Raw genomic sequence first — 22,639 nt, forward strand, 5'->3', positions numbered from 1 at the left:
AGTAAGGTTTAGATTTATAGTTAGAGTTAGGAACTAAAGTATAATTTAAGTAAACCTGCAACTTCTTTTTGGAGATAGAGGAGTTCAGTAAAAGTTAAGATTAGTGGAAACTATGATAGTTTTCATGATATGAACATTTGAGGTTAATATTCATAATAAGGAACGATTTCAGAGTCCAAGTCAGGGAATCTGTAGGATTTGGAACAAAGTGTAAATAAATCATTTCAAAGACAATGAGTACCTGTTAGTATATATTTTCCATTAATTTTAGGATTGGGTTAATATTATCATCAAGGTTACTCTTAGGGTTCTGACCAGGATTAGAGTGAGGATTATGGAAATGGAAGGTTGAGAACTTGTGTGATTTACTTCCTTCGTGTATGTATATGTCCTATTCTAAGGCTTGAACTCAGGGCTTGGATTCTATCCCTGAATATTTTGCTGTAGGCTAGCATTCTACCACGTGAGCCATGATTCTATTTCCAGAGTTCTTTGGCAGTGAATTGGAGGTGAGAGTCAGTCTCACAGATTTTCCTATCCAAGCTGACATTGAATTGAGATCCTAAGATCTCTGCCTCCTGATTCATGGTAAGATTAAACTCACTTCTCTTCAATCTAGTATTAGCATGCCTAGCTACAGCAATAAGGCAAGATGCAAACATAAAGGGGATCAAGATGAGGAAAGAAGAAATAAAACAATCCCTCTTTGCAGATGACATGATCTTGTATTTAAAGAATCCCATAGACTCCACTGCCAAATTATTCTAGCTGATTCAAAACTTTGGCAAAGTAGCAGGGTATAAAATTAACACCCAAAAATCAATGGCTTTTCTGTATGCCAACAATGAGAAAAGTGTGGCTGAAATTAGGAAAGCAACTCCATTTGTAATAGCCCCACAAAAAATAAAATACCTAGGAATTAACTTAACCAAAGAAGTGAAGGACCTCTATGATGAAAAGTTTAAAAACTTGAAAAAGGAAATCAAAACAGAACTTAGAAAATGGCAAAACCTCCCATGCTCCTGGATTGGAAACATTAACATCGTGAAAATGGCAATATTTCCCAAAGCTATCTACAAATTCACTGCAATACCTATCAAAATTCCAACCTCATTCTTCAAGGAAATAGAAGAGGCAATCCAAAAATTCATATGGAACAATAAAAACCCTGAATAGCACAAACGCTCCTCAACAGAAAGAAATCTGCTGGAGGAATATCACTACCAAATTTCAAACTCTACTATAAAGCCATAGTAGTCAAAACACCTTGGTACTGGCATAAGAACAGATGTCAGGACCAACGTAATAGAATTGAAATCTCAGAAATGAACCTACAGACCTATAGCCATCAAAACTTCAATAAGGGCGCTAAAAAAATAGAATGGAAGAAAGACAGGCTCTTCAGTAAATGGTGCTGGCAAAATTGGTTAACTACTTGTAGAAAACTAAAGCTAGATCCTCATATATCACCCTGCACCAGAATCAACTCCAAATGGATCAAAGACCTCAGAGTCAAAGCAGACACTCTGAAAACATCACAGGATACAATAGGAGAAACCCTAGGTCTCCTTGGCGCAGGCCGAAATTTTCTTAATAGAGACTCGGAAACACAACAAATCAAAGAAAGGTTGGACAAATGGGATTGCATGAAGTTGCAGAGCTTCTGCATGGCAAAGGACATAGCTAGCAAGATCAATAGAAAGCCCACGTATTGGGAGAAGATCTTCACTAGCCATACAACAGCAAGGGTCTCATAGCTAAAATATGCTTGGAACTCAAAAAATTAATTCCCCCAACAACAAATCCTCAAAGAAACAACTGCCCAATAAATAAGTAGGCGAAAGACTTAAAGAGAAACTTCTCTGAAGAAGAAAGAAGGATGGCCAATAGACACATAAAGAAATGCTCAACTTCCCTAGCCATAAAAAAAATGCAAATCCAAACAACATTGCAATACCACCTCACCCCAGTTAGAATGGCAAATATCAAGCACTCTAATAACAACTGATGCTGGAGGGGATGTGGACAGAAGGGAATCTTACTTCGTTGTTGGTGGGAGTTTAAACTTGTTCAACCACTTTGGAAATCAGTATGGAGGTTCCTCAAAAGACTTCACATAGAGTTCCCCTAGACCCAGCAATCTCACTTTTGGGCATTTACCCAAATGTTTACAAACAAGACCACACTATAGCTACCAGCACAACTATGTTTATTGCAGCATTATTTACCATAGATAAGATAAGGATCCAACCCAGATTCCCCTCAGTAGATGAATTGATCAAGAAAATGTGGTATAGGAGGTCTGGGAAATGGTGTAGGAGAAGCTGGAGTCTAAGTAAGCTCTAGCATAGAAAGCCGTTTTAGAGTTCCAGTGAACAGTCCTAAGCCAGAGAATTACACCAAGTGTGCCATTACAGGACAGAGATTTAGGCCAGAGAAGGAAACCTAGGCAAGGAGACATTTCTGAGCTTTTGCCAGCATCTGCCGCGGTGGCGGCATCTGTGGCCACGTTGGGCGAGCACAGGAGCCATACCTGAGCAACAGAGAGTCCGGAACGAAGGAGCCAGATGCAGCAGGCGAGCGGATTCTACTCAACAACAGCAAGAACCGACAATGAGCAGACATCTTCATCCTGCAGTTTGCAGACCACAGACGACCCAGGAACTAAGACTCAGTGTGAGTAGAAGGCTGACATCCTTACTCCTTCTCAGGGAGCAGAGGAGGGAAGGTCACCCCTCCCCCCCCAGCACCAGTTATCTCCATCATGGATACCGACAAAGCTCGGAGGAGCTGCTAGCTCCAACTCAGGCCTTGGAATAAAACAAGTCATTTAGCAGGTCACAAGACCTTAACGGCGGCGTGACCTGCCAGACTCAGCTCCACCCAGGGAAAATCACACAGCTCGGGCACGAGCCCTAGGAGTGGGTTTCTTCACTGGGTAATCAGAGCCAGAGGCTGCCCCTCCCTCTAGCAGCCTGGACAATCAATTGAAATCAGTAAACAGAAACCCTGAGAATGCCCCCAGGCTGGGCTCTGTGAGGTTTTCACAAACTAGCCCTGGAAAAGCTACTGTCTGTTGAAAGGCCTCAACTCTACCCAGAACCTAGCCTCATCACTGCATCCCCCTCTTTTGTGATACTCAAAGCAGATCTGCCTCCCAATGAACTAGCATGGGAGGAGGATCGCCAAATCCTGGGTAAAGCAGAGCATTTTTCTGCCTGTTCGAACAAACTGACTTAAGAAACCAACCAAGCCACAGGACCACAAGCAGACCAGAGATTACAAGAGGCTGGTTAGGGACACAAGGGAGATACAGGATTTTTCCCACTCCTCCCAAAAAAAATCAAAGTTTTTTTTTTTTTTTTTATTCTCTTCTTCTTCGTCTTCTTTTTTTTATTTTTTATTTTTGGTACCATATATAAAATTTTTTTTTCTTTTCTAAAACTTTTTTTAATCTTTAATCTTTGCCTTTTTTGAAAAAAAAATTGTTTTCCAGAAACTTTTTTTTTCCTCTTATAATTTGTATTTTAGAGATACATGAGTGTGCGTTTTTCTTTCTTTTTTGGTCTTCTTTCACTTTTTTTTTCTTTTTTTAATTATCTTTTTTTTTTGTTTAGCTCTACTGAACTTCTCATCTTTCTCTTCTTCCTTTCTTATCCTTTTCAACTTTTCCTCTCTTTCGTTCTTCTTTATGTGACTTAATTCTTGTCCTGCACATCCTCAGATAAACCGGTAGTTGAATATTAGACCCTATCCCCCATTGTGTACACACTTAACCCACAACTTTATTACTCAAGTCAAAACCTCTAAGACTTAAATCCCTTAATAGCAGTACTACCTCTTTATACCTATATATTTTAACAATTTTTATTTTAAAGTTTTTTCACATCTCCTATATATCCCTCCCCTTCTCTCAATAAATTCACCATCTTATCTAAATAGATTGTTATCAATCTACATAATTTTATTAATTTTTACCTTTCTATTTTTTCTGGTCTCTTTTCTTTTCCCGTTCCCTTTCTTCTTTTTTTCTCTCTCTCAACTTTCATCCTATCCAACCTATTTCCTGCTTTGAAATTAGGACTAAGTTAACACTCCCTGAGCCTCCCCATATCACTCTATTCCTATTTTTTTGACCAACATCTTTCCCTAACCCTAATAATTTCTGGTCTTCCAAATTCTTCTTTGCGTTTCGTAGCCCATTAACGTATAGTTGTTTGATGTTGAAAAGATGTATCTGTTGAACTAGATTGTATCTGTAGACTATTGACTGTGCAAATTCAGACTTCGGTTGATGCTTGCCTTAAGATAGTGGTCTAGCACATAACTGATGCTATTTTCATTTCAAATGGGCATAGTAAGCCAGAAAAAAACACAAGAAAAATGGCAAATCCGAGTATCTCAATTCCCAATCTTGATATTCAGTGGACAGAACAGATAGTGAATAATCCAGAGGAGAATTCCCAAATAGCTCTCCAAACACTGCTGGCAAACATGATAAATTGAAAGATTGAAAGCATACAAAGGACTCTGTATGAGTGAGACAGAGAGAGAGAGGAGACAATCCAAAAGTTTATACAAGAATATCATAAGCATGAGGAACCTACTCAAAAACTGATACAGGAATTGCATGAGCAGCTTGAGAATACTCAAAGAGAAAGGCAGGAATGGCGTGAACAGGCTGAGAACACTCAAAGAGAACTACAGGAATCCTATGAACGGGAGGAAGCTAATCAAAGAGTAATACAGGAATTGAGAGAGCAGGAAGAGAATACACAAAGATCACTAAAGGCATTCATGAGATCCATTAACAAAGAGCAGAAGGAAGTCAGGGAGACCACAAAGGGAATGCTTAATAGAACCCAAGAGAAGGAAGGGGAGTCCAAGGAAACCATAACCAATCAAATAAGTGATCTGAGAATAAACACTGAACCTCAAATTAAGGAAGTAAAGAAGTTCATACAAGATCTAAAACAAAGCTTCCACAAAGAATTTGAAGCCATCAAAGCTGACCAATTAGAAGGAAAAGAGATAAAAAACAAAGTAGAAAGTCTTGAATGCAGGTTAGACCATGCAGAAGATCGAATCTCAGGGATTGAAGACAGCCTAGATATTATAGAGAAAGAACATACAACCATCCAAGACAAGTCCAAGAAATATGATAGATCTATCCAACACTTGGAAGACACTATCAGAAGGCCTAATCTAAGGATAATGGGTGTAGAGGAGCACCTAGAAACAGAAGTTAATGCCCTAGGAAAATTGGTTAACAGGATCCTAGCAGAGAACTTCCCAAACATGCAAAAAGATAGGCCTATTCAGACACAAGAAGCTTTTAGAACCCCAAACAGACCAGACCATAATAGGACATCCCATTGTCACATTATAATCCACACAGGATCAACTCAAACCAAGGAAAAGATCCTTAAAGCTGTCAAGGAGAAAAGATTAATCACCTATAAAGGGAAACCAATTAGGATCACCTCAGATTTCTCAGCAGAGACAATCAAAGCAAGAAGAACCTGGAATGATGTATGCCATGCCCTAAAAACAAACAACTATCATCCAAGAATACCGTACCCAGCTAAACTCTCCTTCATAACTGAAGGCCAAATAAAAACCTTCCATAGCAAAGAAAAATTGAAACAATACATCTCCACCAAACCTGCCATACAAAAGATTCTTAAAGATGTCCTACACATAGAAAACCAACAAGACCACAATAAAGGCCAAGAAACTGCACCCAAACTGAGAATCCAAGAACCATAGGAAGAACTCAGTTTTCGCAGCCCCCAAGAAGGTGGATAACATGGCAGGAACTCCAAAATACCTCTCAGTCCTTTCTCTTAACGTTAACGGACTTAACTCTCCAATTAAGCGAAATACACTGTCTAGTTGGATTAAAAAACAAGACCCCTCTATCTGCGGCCTTCAGGAGTCACATCTTGCCCGTAAAACCAAAAACATTTTCAATGTTAAATGCTGGAACAAAATCTACCAAGCAAACGGCCCCCATAAACAGGCGGGAGTTGCAATTCTAATATCAGATAAAATAAACTTCAAATTAAAATTCGTGAGAAGAGATAAAGAAGGCTGCTACATACTAATTAAGGATCTCTCTTTCAGGAGGATATTACAATTCTAAATATCTACTCACCAAACAATAGAGCACCCAAATTTATCCAAGAAACACTACTTTCCCTCAAATCCCATATAAATCCAAAGACAGTAATTGTTGGGGATTTTAACACACCACTCTCCCCACTAGATAGATCAACTCGGCAAAAACTCAACAGAGAAACTCCAGATCTAAACAGCTGCATAGATCAACTCGATTTAACAGATATCTACCGAACATATCACCCAGCAGCATCAAAATACACGTTTTTCTCAGCAGCACATGGAACATTTTCTAAAATAGACCACATTTTAGGCCACAAAGCAAACTAAATTCAGAAACTTTGAAGTTTTACCTTGCATTCTCTCTGACCACAAGGGAATAAAAGTAGAACTCAACACCAAAAGCCACCAATGAAAGTCTGGTATCACATGGAGGCTGAACAACACACTGCTGAATCACGAGTAGGTCATGGAAGAGATTAGAAAGGAAATTCAAATGTTCATGCTATTCAACAAAAATGAACACACCAATTACCAGCTCTTCTGGGACACAGCAAAAGCAATATTCAGAGGCAAGTTTATAGCTCTGAGCTCCTACATCAACAAATTGGAGAGATCTGAACCCAACAATTTAATGACACATCTAAACCTCCTTGAAAAAGAGCAGCAACATAAACCGAATCCAGTAGATGTAAAGAAATAATTAAAATCTAATCAGAATTAAATGAATCCGAATCCAAAAAAAACTATAGAAAGAATCAACAAAACAAAGAGTTGGTTCTTCGAAAAAATTAACAAAATTGACAGACCCTTAGCAAATCTTATCAGAAAAAGAAAAGAAAACACCCAAATAAATAAACACAGAGATGAGAATGGAAACATCACCACGGAAACAACCAAAATTCAAAACATTATAAAGAATACTTTGCACAACTTTATGCTAATAAGTTTGAGAACTTGACAGAAATGGACCTTTTCCTAGCAAATATTGACATGCCAAAACTAAACCAAGATGAGTTAAAACAGCTTAACAGGCCCATATCAAGCCTTGAAATAGAAACAGCAATAAGAGACCTTCCAGCTAAGAAAAGTCCAGGACCAAATGGTTTTACAGCAGAATTCTACAAGGCCTTCAAAGCAGAGCTCCCATCAATACTCCTCCAACTCTTCAATGAAATTGAAAGAGAAAGTTCACTACCGAACACATTCTATGAAGCCATCATAACCCTCATCCCAAAACCAGGCAGGGACTCATCAAAGAAAGAGAACTATAGACCCATTTCTTTGCTGAACATTGATGCAAAACTTCTCAACAAAATTTTGGCCAATCGACTTCAACAATTCATCTAAAAAATCATAAACCATGATCAAACAGGATACATTTCAGGGATGCAAAGCGGGTTCTATATACGCAAATCAATTATTATTATTCATCACATCAACAGGAGCAAGAATAAAAATCACATGTTTATCTCAATAGATGCAGAAAAAGCATTCGACAAGATCCAACACCCCTTTATGATGAAGGTTTTGGAAAAATTAGGAATCCATGGAACATTCCTCAATACAATAAAGGCTGTATATGACAAACGTACAGTCAGCATTATACTTAATGTTGAAAAACTAAAGGCATTTCCTCTTAACTCTGGAACAAGACAAGGATGTCCACTCTCTCTCCGCTTCTCTTCAATCTAGTATTAGAATGCCTAGCTACAGCAAGAAGACAAGATGCAGACATAAAGTGGATCCAAATAGGGAAAAAAGAAATAAAACTCTCAATCTTTGCAGACGACATGATCTTGTATTTAAAGAATCCCATAGACTCCACTCCCAAATTACTCAAGCTGATTCAAAACTTTGGCAAAGTAGCAGGGTATAAAATTAACCACCCAAAATCAATGGCTTTTCTGTATGCCAACAATGAGAAAAGTGTGGCTAAAAGTGGGAAAGCAACTCCATTTGTAATAATCACACAAAAATTAAAATACGTAGGAATTAACTTAACCAAAGATGTGAAGGACCTCTATGATGAAAACTTTAAAATCTTGAAAAAGGAAATCAACACAGAACTTAAAAAATGGCAAAACATCCCATGCTCCTGGATTAGAAAGATTAACATCGTGAAAATGGCAATACTTCCTAAGGCTATCTACAAATTCAACGCAATACCTACCAAAATTCCAACCTCATTCTTCAAGCAAATAGAAGAGGCAATCCAAAAATTCATATGGAACAATAAAAAACCCCGAACAGCAAAAACGCTCCTCAACGGAAAGAAAACTGCTGGAGGGATATCAATACCAAATTTCAAACTCTACTATAAAGCCATAGTAATCAAAACAGCTTGGTGTTGCATAAGAACAGACCTCAGGAGCAATGAAATAGAATTGAAAACCCAGAAATGAACCTACAGACCTACAGCCATCTAATCTTCAATAAGGAAGCTAAAACAATAGAATGGAAGAAAGACAGCCTCTTCAGTAAATGGTGCTGGCAAAATTGGTTAACTACTTGTAGAAAACTAAAGCTAGATCCTTATATATCACCCTGCACCAGAATCAACTCCAAATGGATCAAAGACCTCGGAGTCAAAGCAGACACTCTGAAAACATTACAGGATGGAATAGGAGAAACCCTAGGTCTCCTTGGCTCAGGCCGAAATTTTCTTAATAGAGACTCGGAAACACAACAAATCAAAGAAAGGTTGGACAAATGGGGTTGCATAAAGTTCCAGAGCTTCTGCATGGCAAAGGACATAGCTAGCAAGATCAATAGAAAGCACACGGATTGGGAGAAGATCTTTACTAGCCATTCAATGGACAAGGTTCTCATATCTAAAATATACTTGGAACTCAAAAAATTAAATCCCCCAACAACAAATCCTCAAAGAAAAAACTGCCCAATAAATAAGTGGGCGAAAGACTTAAAGAGAAACTTCTCTGAAGAAGAAAGAAGGATGGCCAATAGACACATGAAGAAATGTTCAACATCCCTAGCCATAAAAGAAATGCAAATCAAAGCAACATTGAGATACCACCTCACTCCAGTTACAATGGCAAAAATCAAGAACTCTAACAACAGATGCTGGAGGAGATGTGGACAGAAGGGAACCTTACTTCATTGTTGGTGGGAATGTAAACTTGTTCAACCACTCTGGAAAGCAGTATGGAGGTTCCTCAAAAGTCTTCACATAAAGCTCCCCTGTGACCCAGCAATCCCACTTTTAGGCATTTACCCAAATGTTTACAAACAAGTCCACACTAAAGCTTCCAGCACAACTATGTTTATTGCAGCATTATTTACCATAGCTAATATATGGAACCAACCCAGATGCCCCTCAGTAGATGAATGGATCAAGAAAATATGGTATATATACAGAATGGAATTCTATGCCTCCATCAGAAAGAATTCCATTGCCCCATTTGTTAGGAAATGGAAAAACTTGGAAAAAATTATATTAAGTGAAGTAAGCCAGGCCCAAAGAAACATAGATCCCATGGTTTCCCTTATTTGCAATATCTAGTATATGTATGAGTCAAGCGGAAAAGGTCAGATAATGTGATGTTAGGAAAATGAACCCTTAGATATGTATTTTAATGTTTTTTCTTTCATGCATGTGTTTCTAACGCATTTATAAGATTATCTCTTTGTTGCTTTGTATGTCCCTCCTCCACAGTATAACCCCTACTTTCCCTATATTTGATGTCAATATAACATGTGGAGGAGATCGGGAAAAACAAGTCGATATTAGGATACAGGTGGACCTGTTGCAACAATGAGAAGTACAAGTTGTCATGTCCAAAACGAGCTTTATAACGTTGGTGCGGCCGGGCGGGGTGGGGGGGGGGGGAAGGAGAAGTTTTGCGATTGGGGGGAGGGGGGAGGCTGGGAAGGGATGAGAATGGTAAACAAAGGAGGAGGCTGCAAAGCTTGGTAAGAAATGTACGCATTATCTTGCCCAGGTAATTTTAACCCCTATGTACAGTATGTTCACAAATAAAATTAAATTAAATTAAAAAAAAGAAAATGTGGTATATATACACAATGGAATTCTATGTCTCCACCCGAAAGAATGACATTGCACGATTTGTTAGGAAATGGAAAGGCTTGGAAAAAATTATATTAAGTGAAGTAAGCCAAGCCCAAATAAACATAGGTCCCATGGTTTACCTTATTTGCCATATCTAATATATGTATTAGTCAAGCAGAAAAGGTCAAATAATGTGATATTAGGAAAATGAACCCTTAGATATGTATTTTAATTTTTTTTGTTACATGCATTTGTTTCTAATACATTTATAAGATTATTTCTTTGTTGCTTTGTATGTCCCTCCCCCACAGTATAACCCCTGCTTTCATTATATTTGATGTCGGTATAATTTGTGGAGGATATGGGGAAAAACAAGTCGTTTAAGTATACAGGTGGACCTGTTGCAACCATGAAAAGTACAAGTTGTCATGTCGAAAACAAACTTTACAACTTTGGTGCCGGGGGGGGGGGGGGGGCGGGGTGGGAAGGGGAGAATTGGGTGGAGGGGTTGGGGGGGGAGGCTGGGAAGGGATCTGAAGGGTAAACAAAGAGGAGGCTGCAATGTTTGATAAGAAATGTACTCATTATCTTGCCCATGTAATTGTAACCCCTCTGTACAGTATGTTCACAAAAAAATTAAAATTAAAATAAAAAAAAATAAAAATGGTTATGCTTGCGAAAAAAAAATAAACTCATGAGCTACCAGTGACATGGAAAGTGCCTGACTTTTATTGATTGTTTTTACTTTTGTTCAAGATCAACATTGAATTCAATATCTGATAGCATTGCTCACTAGGTAACAAGCTGCCACTTGAGCCACATCTCCAAAAATGATTATCTTAAATAGCTGGAAATCATTAAATTTTCTTCAGATGGTATGTATCATTAGTGTTGTTCTAAAACTTATCCTAAACAAAACAGATTTATAGACCCTAGAGGTGATCTGAGCAGATTGTCATGGTTGGCTTCTAATTGCATACTATTTTAGCGATATGATTTTTTAATTATTATTTTAAGTAGCAAAGGAATTATTAAACAAAGCAGTTTCTGCGTACAGTATACCTTGATCAATGCCATCCCTTTCAACACTCACATCCTTCTTCTATGCACCTCTTCCTTCACTCCTCTTAATTTTGTAGGATATTTACTGGATTACACTCTGCACTTCCCCCCTTTTCTCCTGGTCATTCTTGTACTTTTCCCCCTTCACCCCTGTTTTGACTAGCCACTTACATATGATGCAGCAACTCTACTCCTAGGCATTTACCTGAAAGATTACAAACCAGGATATAGTAAATATTTCAGCACAACCATGCTTACTGAATCAGCCCAGATACCCCTCAAGAGAGAAATGATTCAAGAAAATGTAACACACACACACACACACACACATACACACACACACACACACACACACACACACACACACAGAGGAATTCCTACTTACCCATCAGAAAGAGTATTGTACCATTTGTATCTCTCATTTCTCATTTCTTCTGCCTGGTATCCCATTGTTGTCCTACTGTCCCTGTACTGCAGTAAGTGACACATGTAAAAGATTTTACACATGTCAAACTGATGTAAAAGATTTTCAGGGTTATTGGCTAGCCATAGATTCCTAAATATGAGTTATATGCTCATTCTCTTTGTTTATTCATGCCTTTGAGTAGTGATTGCACAGTTTCATTTGTACCATCTGCTACACAGAAAAGAGATGAACCACTTGTATGTATATATACATATATGCACGTACATGTATATAAATACATACATGGATATATGCACGCATATGGGTATATATTAAATACTTGAATTCATTTTATGTTTTTGAGAATTATGAAGTTAACAAAAATCACATGCATTTTACTTCCTAATCAAATGTCTCCTTTGATTACATACTCTAATATTTCAGTGGCCTTGAAATTAGATGTTCAAATGGGAAACAGTTATTTAGGCTTTTTGGTGGAAGAGAGGATTTTTACTAGGGTCTATTCAGGTGTTCTCTGCTTGCTAGATAGGACTTTAGTTGTATAGCAACAAGCAGCTCAATTGCTTTTGCCATACTTCTAGTCAATTTTATTTACTTGAGGTCTTGAACTTTTTGCCCGGGTCTGATCTTAGATTGACTGAATGATCTTACATTGCTTCTTATGTCTCCCACACAATTAGCTAGGATTACAGATGTGAACCACTATGGCCAGCTCATTTGTTGAGATGGATGTCTTGGCAGTTTTTCTCTGGTCTGGCCTCAGACCATGATCCTAGTCATTTCTGCTTCCCAATCAGCTGGGTTTACAGATGTAGACTACTATACTAGGTGTACATGACACCTTTTTTTTTTTTAAAGATGTTTTTATTGAAAAATACACTATAGAGGGATTATAGTTACATGAGCAAGGTAATGAGTACATTTTCTATTAAGCCTTGTTACCTCCTCCTTTGTTTTCCCCTACCCTTCCTTCCTTCACACCTGCAAAATTACTCCTCCACTCCCCCCTTCCCCGCTTCCCCGCCTAAATTGTAAAGTTCCTTTTTCAACATAGTGTATTGTGTATCTCATTGCTACAATTGGTCATCTTGTATCCCTATTTAAACAATTTGTTTTTTTCCCTTCCCTTCCCAAAGATAGAGAAATGTGTATACAAGATACAGGGCACTGACACCAAATACAGAGTAAACAGGGGTTATATCATGGGGGAGGAACATACAAAGAAACAAAAAAAATCACATGTTATATTATAAATCCCTGTCTTGTAGTTCAATTTGCTTAACAATATCTTATCTGGTCATATGTACATACCTTTTGAACTTTTATTCTTGTCCCAGATATATACTACTTATTGCAAATAAGGGAAACTATAGGACCTATGACTTTTTTGAGTTTGACTTATTTCAGTTAATATAATTTTTTCCAAGACTCCACTTAGTGCTCACCCAGCAATCCCACTTTTGGGCATTTAACAAATGATCAAAAACAAGAACATACTAAGCTACCAGCACGACTATGTATACTGCAGCATTATTTACAATAGCTAAGATATCAAACCGACCCAGATGCACCTCAGTAGATGAGTGGATATATACTTACATACATATGTATGGAATATACACATATATATCTATGTGTATATATATAAACATATATATGTGGCACATTTTCTTGTATATATATGCATATATGTATATACGTACATATATATGTATGTATATATGTGCATATATGTATATGTATATATGTATGTATATATACATGAATATGTACATTTATGTACATATACATATATGTATATATACACATATATATACAAATCTGTATGTATATACATACACATGTATGTATGTATGTATATATATATATATATATATATATATATATATATATATATTAATTCTATTCCTCCATTAGAAAGAATGACATTGTCCCATTTGTTAGGATATGGAAAGATGTGAAAAAAATAGTAAGTGAAATAAGCCAGGCCCAAATAAGGCTAGATCCCATGGTTTCCCTTACTTGAAGTAACTAATACATGTTACCATAGGATCATATAAGATACTGTTAAGTGAAATGAACTGCAAGATAGGGACACAAATGATTTTTATTCCACAAGATTCTTATCTCTGTATAATCCCCCAAATAAATTTGGAAGGGAGTTGTGGTTCAAGCATAGAGCACCACCCGTGAGGGAATAAACTTAAGTGAGAAGGTAAGGTTTAACCACAATATCAGAGTTTAAACCACAATATCAGCACTCAAATAAGTTTATTTCTTTCTTTGAGGTTTTTATTAAATTGCTCAGAAAATAGCAACATTATATTTATGTTTAACATTACTATTAAAATCATGTTATATTTATTGATTTTGTTCTTTATTTTCCTAAATTTTACATACTCATTAATAATATCCAGTAATGAAAAGAGATGATTACTATTTCTCAAGTTTTTATGACAGTTGAATATATGAATGAAAGATGCATACAAGGAGTTTGTACTGAAAATAGATATTTGCAAACTCTTCACATAAATAAATGATAGTTGAATAAGCTGTGGGCATGTATGAAATAAACTAAAGATACCGCAAGGAAAGATAAGGTATGATTTTGGAAATCACACAATTTTGGAAGAAAAAAATGGAAAATATGGAGTTCTGGTAAGAACTCTGTAACCCACCTACACATTTGATTCCTTATTTCTAGTGGAAAGCATTTCAGTTAACTTTATTTTACAAAGTTAAACATGATTGACATTTAATATTAACTGGCCTCTGTCTCAGGTAAGCAATTATTCTAACCAGGTGCCAGGAACATATGCCTATAAACCTAGTTACTCAGAGGGCTGAGATCTCTAGATCCTAGTTCAAAGCCAAGTTGGAGAGGAAAGCTGGTGAGTCGTTTCTGTTCAGTTAACCATGAGAAAACTGTAAGTGGCACTGTGGCTCAAAGTGGCAGCACTAGCCTTGAGTAATAAACCTCAGAGACAGAACCCAGGCCCTGAGTTCAAGCTCTCTGAAATTATTCTTAAAATACTTATCAGGATTTCTTTAACTTGTCTAGAAGAATGTTTTAAACTTAGGGATTTTTTATTTCATGTTGTCAGCATTGATTTTTAAGATCTGCAGAGAAAAATTATTTATAGTCAGAAATGGTTTGTATTGCTTTGTATTACACATTGCCTCTGCACCCAGAAATCAGCTGGAAAGTATATGGCCAAATTCTGACTGTGGGTAATGAAGATGGATATGTGTTTCTTTTAGCAAAGAAAAAACTTATGAATTGATAGCCCTTATATATAACACCTTAATAGTAATTATATCATTACTATTATTACTATTATCATTTTTTGTCAGTTGAGGGGCTTGAACTCTAGGGCTGGGCATTGTCCTTCAGTTCTTCAGCTCAAGACTAGCAAAAGTGACACTTCACATTTTCTGAACTTTAAGTTGGAGATAAGGGTCTCACAGTCTTTCCTACCAGTGCTGGCTTTGAACAGAGACCTTCAATCTCAGCCTCCTTAGTAGCTAGGACTACAGGTGTGAACCACTGGCGCCTGGCAGTACAATTATTTTGAGAAAAAAATCCCACGATTGTATTCTTAAAAAAATCACAATATGGCAAGTGTATCTGTAACGTAAGTTGTATCAAGGAACCTTTGGCAGCAATCATTTTTAGATCTCACTATGTCCTGTCCAATGCCAGATAATATTTCATTAATTTGTTTTACTTTTTCCTAACAAAGTTTATTATGAATGCACAACAGCACAATTTTCTAGTGAGTATAAAGAATTCTTCAGCTCTGAGGGCTTCAAATCAGGGCCTGGGCACTCACGCTGAGCGTCTTTTCCTCGAGGCTAGCACATTACCAATTGAGCCATAGCACCACTTCCAGTTTTTCTGTTTATGTCATACTGAGGAATCAAATCAAGTGCTTCCTGCATGCTACCCTAGCACTCTACTACATCTCCAGTCATTGAGTCTTTTGTTGTTGTTGTTTTAAGATAGTATTTTACTATGTGTCCTTCTGTTGACCTAAAATTTAGACTGGTCCCGAGCCTACTTCTAAATTAGTCTCCCAAGTTCAGAGATTACATACCTTGACCATCATATTCAGCCCACGATTCTTTGTGATACTCTTTTCAGATATAGAAAGAGTTATTCTGTCTTCCTTGGATTGGATAGTTTTGGCATTCATCACTATTAATCACATTTCTTGTCCTGGTATGTTGCTTCTTCTAGATCAATAGAAATACTTCAGATTCTGACCTTGAATCTGATCCTTGCCATCCAACAATATCACATTTTTGTGAAAAGCACTAGCTGGCCTAATGAGCACAGCAGCAAGCTGGAGCTCAGCTATCTGATGGACTTAGGGTCCAACAATGCAATCATTACTGTGCACTGACTGAAAACTGTCACAGGTAATTTTGATTTATTCCATCCAATTCTCAAATACTTGCCATTCTCAGCTTTGTATGCTTTAAATTCTGTTAAACATTAATTACTATTTCATCATTCTCACAAGTAACATATATGTCTTACTTTAAAATTCATTCAATCATGCAAAATATTATTGTAGTTGCTGTCCATCAGTGACTCATGTTTTAAAACCTAGCTACTTTAGAGGTCAAAAACTGAGGATCCTGGTTTAAAACAGCCCATGCAGAAAATTGTGAGATATTTCTCCCATTAGGAAACCAAAATCCAGAAGTGGAGATGTGGCTCAAGTGATAGAGTCTCAGTTTTGAGCAAAAAGACTAAGCAAGAATGATAGGTCTACATCTGACTACATTATTTACTTATGGAACACACACACACACACACACACACACACACACACACACACACACACACACACACAACACACAATATACATTCTTCTAGATTCTCCTTCTTGACAGTACTCAATGCCTTTAGCTTAATTCATGTTTTATCCAAATTATTATGGTAGGTATTAAACTACATTTGTATTATGATACTGCACTTTTTGTACATTTTGTTTTACAACTTTTTGGTACTTATGTAAGAAAACAGTGTTTTGTGAAGACTAACCAGAAATACATGTGTTGGTAAATAGGTATGTGGCAGGTAGACTGAAACTTGCAGATAATACCACTTGAAATTTTATTTCTCCAAGTTTAAATATATATACATATGTATGTGTTTAAAACTTCTGCCAAAATTTTATTTCCATTAACAATGATCTATTTGTTCCATTATATAAATTTAATGTATTGTATGTTTCATAGCAGATTAATATTTATAGAATTTCTTTTCTTTGGAGACAAGATTCTGCAGTTTAGACCAGGCTTTCTTCAACTCCTAATTCTCCTGTTTCAGGTTCCTGAGTATTGGCTGTAACATTACTTGTGAGGGAATCTACAGTCAAACTGTTAGACCTAGAAATGACAGATTGGGAAGCCATCTCAAAATCAATAAAAAAGCTGAGAGCTGTGCTCTGGGAAGGTCAAACAGTCAAGGGAAGACAGGGGATGAGTTATTACCTCAAGAGTATTTAAGTTAGAGCTGTTGGACACTAAAGGATTTAGACTTTGGAGACAAGATGGATGTCTGTGCTATGGTTGTAATGACTTGCTCCATTCAGCTCTCTTACAAAAAGGGATTTAATTATCATTATGTATACAAACAATATCTCATGTTAATAGATGTAACCACAAGTTAGATTGATGCCTTAGTTTGTGGACATACCTCTAGGCACTGACCACCTCCCACCCCTGTAGTAGAATGAATATAAAGCATGTTAAGCAGGATTTTGGGATGCAGAAGCTGGCAATGAGGCTGTGGGTCCTCTGGTGTCTTCTTTCCTATCACTTCCTGTGATTTCTCAGATTTTTGGCCAGGTATCTCATCATCTTTGCTGTTCCATGGTTATTGTTAGTTACAGTATTGATATTCTGAACACCTCAAAACAATGGAAAAACACTTCCTTGAACAAGATTCAGAAGTATATAGGAGCACCTGGAAATATACCAAACATCAGCAATCATCCTGTGATTTTCTAGCAACAAAGTACAATTCAGAAGTATCCTTATTTTTGATAATATAAAGAGATGGAAAATTGTCCTTTGTGTACATTTTGTACTCGGTATTGCATAAATTTTCAGAAAATATATATACATTGTGAAATAATGCTATTTTTTTCACAGGTCACAAAACCACGTCACTGGAGTAATGACCCTAATGTCTTATCTCAATTGACTGAATCAGATTTAGATGAGTGTGAATTGCCTAATTATGAACATTTCTCCATGAAACTCAACAACATAGAACGAAGTGTGAGGGTCAGGCCATTCCATACCTCTCAGGATTTTACATTTGTTAGAGTAATATACACCCACACTTCTCAGAACTAATGGCACATTGTTGTGTTATAATTGTCTTCATATCAGAAATTCGCTAGAGCTTAAAGTAGAATGATGGGCTGTACATTTTCAAAGCAAGAGTGATGATCACCCCCTGCAATTATTCTCAGTGGAGAATCCTTCCCACACATTTTACTGTCTTAGCTTCTACTCTATGCTTTACCATTATCAGGAAGGGTCACACTGTATCGAGCTACAATATTGCGGCAACCTTAGCTGCCTTTGAATTTTATCTCCAATCTTGATCCCAAGGTCAACTCTGCAATTCGAATCACATAGTTAGTGGTCACCGAACTTTTCAAGCCTGGTTAAAAATTCAGCTATCATTGCTCATTCCCAGTGTTAAAGATCTCACTCCTTTAGATTTGTTGTTTATCTTCTTGTATTTCCAACATTGCATTTGATGTTGGTTTTTGAAGTAGAGCTTTTAGTTTGCATTTGATTTATGGAGGAGTTAGTGATGCCAGTTGAACTGCATATATTATAATGTAAGTAATTTGATGTTTTGATATATGAATTTAATTTTGGCAGTTGAGGAAGTGAATACACATCACCCACAAAAGTTGCTTTATGTGTATTGGTATTGCTTTATTGTGAGCTTCCTAAAAGCCAGTCATGGGAGAACATGTCCCTAATCACATCACTTCTGTCACTGAGACAAGGCCTGAAATGTCCAGACCACTTGACACTTCATAGTGAGAACCTTTCTACAAAGACGGGGAGAGAATAGCTAAAAGAGAAAATGAATCTTCCAACAGTTTTGTTATATGTGTTTTACACTTAGCCATTAAGAACACCATAATAGTATTTTTTTAATTTAATTTTATTTTATTTGAGAACATACTGTACAGAGGGGTTACAATTACATGGGCAGGATAATGCATACATTTCTTACCAAGCATTGCAGCCTCCTCTTTTGTTGACCCTTCACATCCCTTCCCAGCCTCCCCCCTCCCCCCACCCAATCCTTCCCCCCCTACTCCCCCCAACGACATTGTAAAGCTCGTTTTTGACATGACATTTTGTACTTCTCATTGTTGCAACAGGTCCACCTGAATCCTTAAACGACTTGTTTTTCCCCATCTCCTCCACAAGTTATACTGACATCAAATATAGTGAAAGCGGGGGTTACACTGTGGGGGAGGGACATACAAAGCAACAAAGAAATAATCTTATAAATGCGTTAGAAACACATGCATGAACGAAAGAAAACATTAAAATACATATTTAAGGGTTCATTTTCCTAACATCACATTATCTGACCTTTTCCGCTTGTCTCATACATATACTAGATATTGCAAATAAGGGAAACCATGGGACCTATGTTTCTTTGGGCCTGGCTTACTTCACTTAATATAATTTTTTCCAAGCCTTTCCATTTCCTAACAAATGGGGAAATGTCATTCTTTCTGATGGAGGCATAGAATTCCATTGTGTATATATACCACATTTTCTTGATCCATTCATATTTTTTATGACTTCTTACCTACTCTTTTCCTGTTCTGAGCTGTTTTATGTATGGATCTCTAAGAAATCATGTAAGAATCATATAAGAAATCTATATAAATCATATAAGAAATCATAAGAAATAGATTGTTAGGTATATATAATCCAAAAGGAATAATTTCAGGACATTATTAAGAACATAAAATATAATGCACACCTAAATTTTCTCTTTGTTGAAAACATCAGCAGTTTTCGTTTATTTATTCTGAAAACAAAGATTATAAACTAAGTTAAAATAATATTCCAAATGGCACACAGAATTAGAAATATGAAGGGTAGCATTAAAGAATGCTACTGCTACCACTAATAGAGTAAGAATGAAATTTAGGTAAAACTACTTCAGAGTAAAAGCCACAGGACAGCCCCAACATTACTTTCATTGTTTCATATGAAGAAAAGATTTTTTTTAGCAAAGACAAGTTTTCACAGATATTAATATCAATTGGGTATATATTTCTTAAGGGCTTCAGGAAGGATGCTGTGACCATGTTGATGGAAGTTGACTTCTCTGGGACCTAGTACAAAATGTTCAGACACCATTCCAAGCACTGCACCTGCATTAGGGTAATTTTAGTGCTTATGACAGTTCTTCAAGTTAGTAAATTATTTTTTATTGTTTATTATTATTATCTGTTACTCATCGTGGGACCTAAACTCTGGGTGCTCTCCTTCAGCTCTTCAGCTCAATGCTAGCACTCTACCACTTGAACCACAGCACCACTTCTGGCTTTTTCTGTTTATGTGGTGCTGAGGAATCGGAACCCATAGCGTCATGCATACAAGGCTATCACACTACCACTGAGCCACCTTCCCAGCCCTAAGTATTTTCTTAAAAGCAGAAGTAGACAACAAGGCCAAACAAATTTCCCAAGTACCTAAGACTGACCAGTTGTAGACCCATAATTCAAATCCAGGTTTTCACCAGGCATATCTGAGAATATTATGAACTTTCAAGAGCTATTGAATAGATGATCTCACATTTTCTTCCTAATTATGGTTATAATGGCAATAAAATTGCTACACAATATAAGTATTTTAAATGAAAAGGGTGTGGGTAATGACATTGTAAGTGATTTTTATTCCAAATGAAATAACTGAATGAACGTCATTCAGTTTCCACTGTTTATTATTCCAGGAGTAATTGCTTAAGGAGAACAAATCCATGTTAAAGACTCCTGTGCTGATGAACACAGGCTTTTATCATTAAGTACCTTGAATACACAGGGAATAGTTTGTTATGGATATATAATACAAAATGAATAATTTTTGTAACTAGTTTCTTCCTTGTTGTACCAAAGAAAATGTATTCCCTATTCTAAAACATATATCAATTTAATGGATATTAGTGTTATCAGTATAAAATAGGTGTACATAATATATGTAATATATTACATAACATAAAAATGATATATATAATATATGTATAATTACTGATATTTTATAACTACTATAAATAATACATGTATAAACTGGTTTTAGTATTATACTCTGAAGGATACAAGGAATGACATCTTTATTTAAATACATATATTTGTATGTTTTATTCACATAATTTATTTTTGTGCCAGTACTGAGGCTTGAACTATGCTCTGGATGTTGTCCCTGAGCCATTTCACTCAGAGTGGCTTCATCTATCTATCCTCAGATCTTGGCCCCTAAGTAGCTGGGATTACAGACATGAGTCATGTTATATTTTTCTAATTCCATCCTTGGCATGTTCTTACATAATTATTTTTGAATGTTCAATTATATTACAATATTCCATTTCTAAACCAATTCAGGACAAATAACTACTTATTGGGTAAAACTATATGTTACAAAAAAATTGTAAGGACCACACTTTGCTATCAATTTTCAAAGATATTTGTAGTTTAATTCTTGGACAGACAAGTAGAAAAATTAAAGTATGTATGCATAATATATGTATTGTTATTTACATAACATATAAAGGATATATTGTAATATTTACATAATTAGTGATATTCTATATTACTATAAATAATATTTGTATAAAACTGGTTTTAATATAATACTGTGAAAGATACAAGGAATGTCAACATCCCTATCTTGCCTCTTTTTCAACAGTATACAAACTATGCTACAAACATATATCTTCAAGAAAGCTCAACTTTGCAATCACATATTCACCTTCAAATATTCTCCTCATTGCTATAAACACCCTCGAAGATTGGCTACACTTATCCACTAGAGTCAGCCTAACACAGCAAACACTGTTATACTTTCTGGATAAAGTTACTCCTCCTCATCTTCGTCAACTTCCAGTAACTTCAGTGAAGAGCATTTTCTCCTGCTTTGCCTTAGATGATATCATTTTTTTTTATTGCCCAGCAAAAAAATTGTGGCTCCCAGGCTTGAGCATTGGTACATTCAGAGCTTCTTTGGTTGTGAATTTTTCTTTTCCTTTCTTGGTAAGAGAGCTGGATTAACAAAAAACATTTAAGGCACTGTGTTTTAGTGTAAATGAAAACATACTGATTTGAAAATACCAGAAATATTCGTTCTTTAAATTTATTTTTCATTCAAATATAATAGGGGTGGTTTTAGTGGTGCATGCCTTTAAATCTAGCTATTTAGAAGGCTGAAAACAGAGGATCATAGTTTCAAGCTAGACTAGTTAAATGGACCACGACAAACTTCTCTTCAACTAAGAACCAAAAAGGTAAAAGTTGAGCTGTGGTTCAAATGGAAGACTGCCAGCCTGAGCAAAAAAGAAAAGTAAAAGAACCTAGGCTCTGAATTTAACTCATAGTACTAGCACACATATTTTATGTATGTATGGTTCCTAAATATTCTGTGAGTTAATTTGTGGAAACCTGGTCATAGATTAAACATGAGGTGTGAAAAGTATGTAAGTCTGAAATGACTGCCAGGCATTTTAACAAGACTACTAGAAGTGTTATCACTTAATTAAATAGTAATGCAGAACAGATATGTATATAAAGATCAAAGTTCACTTTGGGATCTTTTTAGTTTGTTAAAATCAGTAGCTAGTTGTCAGTAGACAGGATGCTATTAAGGACTTGAATTAAAGAGAAAAACAGCTGGAGAGAAAAAAATAGTAATAATTACATATACTCAGTGATAACAAC

Source organism: Dipodomys spectabilis, unplaced genomic scaffold (genome assembly GCF_019054845.1).
Source record: "Dipodomys spectabilis isolate Male_0828 unplaced genomic scaffold, ASM1905484v1 ptg000287l, whole genome shotgun sequence".
Taxonomy (NCBI): Eukaryota; Metazoa; Chordata; class Mammalia; order Rodentia; family Heteromyidae; genus Dipodomys; species Dipodomys spectabilis.